At 64.9% G+C, this 5,169-nt stretch overlaps 1 protein-coding gene across 1 annotated transcript in view; it reads left to right on the top strand.

Annotated features, from left to right (window-relative positions):
• PBX1 (PBX homeobox 1) overlaps window positions 1-5,169 on the top strand; it is a 219,103-nt gene that overhangs the window by 109,112 nt on the left and 104,822 nt on the right. The window lies entirely within an intron of this gene.

Below are 5,169 nucleotides of genomic sequence, written 5' to 3'. Positions count from 1 at the left end.
CGGGACGGGGGTCCGTGCCACCGGCTGCCGCTGGGCCCGCCCTCGGTCGTGCGCTGCTGCCTCTGCGGTGCCCGCCGCAGGGGCCTCTGAGCATCACGCCGCAGCGGAGGGCTGCGGGTCGGCGCAGTGACCGGGGCCACCGTGCCCTGAGCCTGGGGCCGGCCTTCTGGCCGCTGTCAGAGGCACCACGTGCCCGTCTGTCCTCCTGGTCCAGGCCCTTCGACAGGCCAGCTCTGCGGTGACGGTGTGAAACCGCCTCTGTGTCGTCAGCCCCTCCGACCCGGGCGCCCCCGCGAGGGCGTCTGGGACGGTCCCAGGCTCCGTGTCCCGTTGTCTCTGTTGCGTCGCAGACGCCAGCTCCCGTCCCCCGGCTTCTCGGGCGCTGTTCTGCTTTGCTGGGCGAGTCCTGCCTTCCACGCCAGCATCTCCCAGCTGGCCAACGGCCGCTCGCTCTCACCTGTCTGCCGCCAGTGGCCTTGGTGCCGGGACATTCACGCCTCCTCCATGGGGCTTCTCAGCCAGCCTCACGGGCGCCCCGCTCTCCAGGGTCACTGAGACGCTCGCCCACCCCCCTGGCCTCATTAGCCAGCCGCGCGCTCCTGGACCACAGCTACGGCCCCGTCGTCTCGCCGAGGACATGGGCCTTACCTTCGCTGCCACCCTCCGCATCCCCAGTGAAGCAGGACTTCCCCTGAGCCAGCGCACACAGCGGGGTCACGCCTGTGCCTCCCGCGCAGACCCGTCACGTCTGCCCTGTTACTGCCCGAGGGACCCCATCCGCGGGCGCGGGTCCCGCCGAGTCCTCCTCCTGTATTCTGTCTTGGCTGCCCACCCAGACCGCCCATCTTCACGGTCCGAGTCGGGCCCTCGCCGCCGTCCCCTGGAAGCTGCGTGGGCTCCTGGCTGGTGCCCGTCCCCGAGCACTCGAGCAGCCCGTCCTCCGAGTGCACAGCCCGCTCCCCACGCCCCGCCCGGGGTCCTTCACCGGCCGCCGTCCTGACTCGGAGCCGTGGGCCACCGTTAGCTGGGAGGGATGGCGCAGGACAGTTGGATTTTATTGACGGTCCAAGACCCGAGGTTTGCAAATTATTCAGAACTTTAAGGCAATTCAGATTATTAGCCGGGCAGTGTGACTCCCACGCCCTTGAACTGCCGCATGCTGTCCCAGTGGGAGCGGTGGCAGCTTTCTGCCGGTCGGCCTCCGAAGCCCGTGGCACGCTGACCTCATGACCCGGCCTGGTCCGGCTCGCCGGGCGTTTCCTGCCTTGTCCAGCTCGTCGCTGGCCGCAAGCATTCCGAGCTAGTTCCCTGCAGCACCTGAAACCCGCCCCTGCTTCTTACACCGTCGACGGCCGTCCGTCTGCTGGGCACCCCGGTGCCAGCCCCTGCGGGAGGCCGCCGCCCTCTGGCCCAGCTCTGGACACCCTGCCTTCGTGGTCACTACGCCTGCGTGAATGTTCCTTCCCCGTCCCCCGTGTGTCCGGTCTCTGCTCACACTGTTCATGCGTCATTGTCCCGTGGGGCTGCGCACTTCACGGTCGATGGCTTTCTGCATTCTCCCCGGTGCTTGGGGACGGGCGTGGGCCTGTCGTCGTGCGTGACTCGGGAGTCGCGTGGGCGCCGTCTTACCCAGCGGTCCCGGCAGGCTCCAGAGATAGGAAACCGTAGGACCGTGTCACACCTCGATGGGCCGGACGGAGCCCTAGGCAGGGGGTCCGAGCAGCGAGTCTGGCCCAGCCGTGGGTGGCTGTGCGGTCTGGATCCGCTCTGGAAACCCGCAGACGCCATTCCTGTGCGCGTGGTCGGTTTGAGGGACCGCCCTGTGAAACGGTTGCTTAGCCTGGGCCAGACACCGTCTGTTAGCATGTCCGGGGCATAGGGCGCAGCAGGCGGGGGGCGGTGGGGCATGGCTGGCGTCGTGGTGTGGCGACTGGACGTCTAGCAGAGGGGCGTAGGTGCGCGGTCAGCGGGGAGAGGGATGTAGCTGTGCGGTCAGCGGTGACGCCCTGTGGTTTTCTGTGCACACGTGACATGTTCTGAAACCATGCTACGGCCTCCCCGTGCTGGAACCGTGCGGCTCTGCTGGACGGGGCTGGACCACACCAGGCTTTCAGCCAGCGGCAAGAGGACCTGGGCTCCGGGTGCAGGAATGGCGCTCGGGAAGGCAGAGGGCCGGACTGTTCTGGAAGAATGATGAGCAGGGCCTGGCGACCATCTCGATGCGGGGGGCGGAGCGTGAGTCATGGGCGAGTGAGTCATTTAATTCATGTATTAATTTGGATTCCACAAAAAGCTTGAGGTGGGAGATGACTCAAGACGGTGCAGAACCGTTCGGCCTTCGTGACTGTCCTCGGATAGCCGGCGGGCGTGGTCGCCGATGCCGCTTCCTCCTGGACGGTCGCCAGCGAGGCCTTGCCAGGGTTGCGGCAGAGGCATTGGCTGCGGCGTGCAAGCCCGAGCTGGGCCGGAGCTGTGCCCCCACCCCCCGTGTCTGTCTGTAGGGTTTCCGATCTCCTCACCTGGCGGGGAGGGCCTGGCCGGCGAGGAGAGCAGGGACTTCGAGAGCGGGGGAGCCTGGGCGCCAGGCAGAGCTCCGTTCCCGTCGGATCGTGGTCGGTCTTTCGGCTTCGCAGAACGTTGTGATCTCGTCTGTGTCATTGTGGATGTTCTTACCGGTCATGTCTCTCACGTTCGCCCGGCTCCATTTCCCCAGAGGCAGAGCGTGGTGTGCTGGCACCGTGCCCTGTGCCCAGGTGGTTCCAGGGCCTGGCCTCCGGTTCCAGGCACATCCCTTCCGGAAGGGGCCGGAGTTTGTTTCGGACCAGAAGGAATCTCAGTGGGGAGGGACTTGGGCTTCTCGTGCTGGAACCTCCATCGTCCGTGTGCGGTGTTGGGCAGGTCACCTAATTTCTTTTGTGTCTGTCTTCTTAATACCAGAAGTGGAAATCACGTCGCCTCCTTCCTTCTTGGGGCTTGGGGAAGGCGAGGCTAAAGATCGCTGCCGGGCGCTGTCCACACATTCATTACGTCCTCTGTCCTCCCTGCAGAAACTGTCGCTGGCTCTGCCGTTCGGCCAGTGAGCCGAGTGCGTTTAACCGAGTGTGAAATAACGTGCCCTGAGTTACCCGGTGGGAACCGGCCGGGTGGGGCTTGAACCCCGTCGGCTGCAGCAGCTGAGCCCGAAAGCTCGGCAGCCTCCCAGCCGGCACTCCCGCTGCGGAGGCCCGAAGCTCACCCAGACCCCGTCCCCACCAGGGGGCCCTCGGCCCTGTTCCTTCGCTCGGCGCCTGTTGTCCTGTTTTCAGCCCTTTATTCGACCCTTCATTTTCGTCGTTTGTTCCTACACCCCTCACTCCCCGCTCAGCCGTGAACTTTCGAAGGCGGGGACTGTGCCAAGCTGTGGGTTTCCCTCCAGCGCTGTCTTTGGACCCGTGCGCTCCCTCCGTTCATGGGAAAGAAATGAGATGACGGGCCCCCCTCCTGCCCCGGGGCCCTCCTTTGATGCCATGAGGTCATCTTTCCTTTCCGTCACCAAAATAGGAAAATTAAAGTGTCAAGGAGCTGTGTGAGCAGCACTAATGAAATGTGGTCATTTGAAATCATGAAATAGTGTCACTTAGTCTGATTATGGTTCTTACGTCGTCTCCCCCGACCCCACACACAAAGAAGTCATAAAAGCAGAAGGGGTCTTGGCCTGGTCAGCCAGATTGCTGGTGGTTTGGGGGCTTGAACTAGACAGGAGGGAGGTGTCAGGGACCACTCCTCATTGCCCCGGGCATCAGGCCTGCTGGACCCTGTCTGGCGCCCTGGTCGAATGCGGACGTCGTCACGAAGCTGGTGGCGAGCGCCTGAGTCCGCTGGAGCCTGAGCCTCCACGGTGGGAATGGGCCTGGGGGGGTGGACGCGAGCGAGTCCCCAGGGTGCCCGTCATGAGCCTGTCCTGCCCTCCACTTGGCCCCAGCCCCTTTGGTGGCAGAGCGGAAGGCCAGACCCCGCCCCTCAAGGCCCCTGGCCGCGGGCTCCGTGTAGCTGCTCTGGGGGGCGCGGTTGTGTGACACGGGGGTGCGTGGTGAAGTCACACCTGCTGAGCATTACGTCCCCTGAGTGACACGGTGTCTATGTGGCACCCCGTGGGTCCTGGGGTGGCAGAGGCGCGTTGGGTGGGGTTTGTTGAGCACCTGCAGCTGCTTCTTTCCTGTCCCTACCCCGGGACGTCCTTGTCCTGAGTCAGACCCCCCTCATAGTCACACCTCCCACCCCCTCCTGAGGCGGGAAGGTCTCTGTGTGACCAAAATAAGGCTCCGCGCACTTCGGGCGACTCGCCAGGGGCCGAGGCCACCACCCGAGCCCCTTCACTTGTGCGTCAAACGTGGTTCTGAGGGGTGGTCGTCTGGCCTCCGGCTTCTGGCAGGTGTCACATGGCAGTCACCAACGCGTACCGAGTGCTTTCCAGCCGCAGACAGCACCTTACACAGATGTCGGTGCGGGTGGTCCTCGCAGGCCCCCAGGGGCTCGGTGGCGGGGCTCAGGAACCAGGTCCCACAGCCCGCTAGTCCCACGACCTGGCGGCTCAGCCATGCTCTGACTACACAGTAGCACCTTCCAAGAGAAGCTGAGACCGTGAAGGGGACTTGAGGCCTGGCAGAGGCCGGCGGCAGGGCTGTCCCGGGCTGACCTCGGGCTCGCAGACGCCCCGCGTGCTGGTTCTGAGGGTCAGCAGCACCCCCGCCCAGGGGTTTGGGTCACGAGGAAGCAGCAGGTATGTTCCCGACTATCCATCCATCATCTATCTGGGACCTTTTAAAGAAGCTAGATGGAAATATAACGTGGCTTTAAGGGATTTCTGCCCAAAATGATGAAAATAAACGCAGTTTTGGTCCCCCCGCCCCGCCGGGCACGCGGCGACGCGGGAGCTTCTGGGCTGATTTATTTCTCAGTGGGTAGCGTTTCCGGAGGCTCTGCTCCCCGGCGTCTCCCCAGGGACCCACGGGCTGCCCCCTCTGCCGGGCTCTTGCTCCAGAAAAGACGAGGGCAGGACTTTGGGGCGCACCCTCCGCGGGCAGGGGTGCCTCGCCCTGGGCCAGCCTCCGTGCGCGAGGGCTGCCGGGCAGGAGCCCAGCCCTTCCTCTGTGGCTGCGTGTCGGGGGCTCAGGGAATGGCGCCTTCGTC

The sequence above is a fragment of the Pteropus alecto genome, unplaced genomic scaffold (genome assembly GCF_000325575.1).
Source record: "Pteropus alecto unplaced genomic scaffold, ASM32557v1 scaffold101, whole genome shotgun sequence".
Taxonomy (NCBI): Eukaryota; Metazoa; Chordata; class Mammalia; order Chiroptera; family Pteropodidae; genus Pteropus; species Pteropus alecto.
Note: the sequence above shows the minus strand (reverse complement) of the source record. Positions and strands in the feature narration are given on the sequence as shown.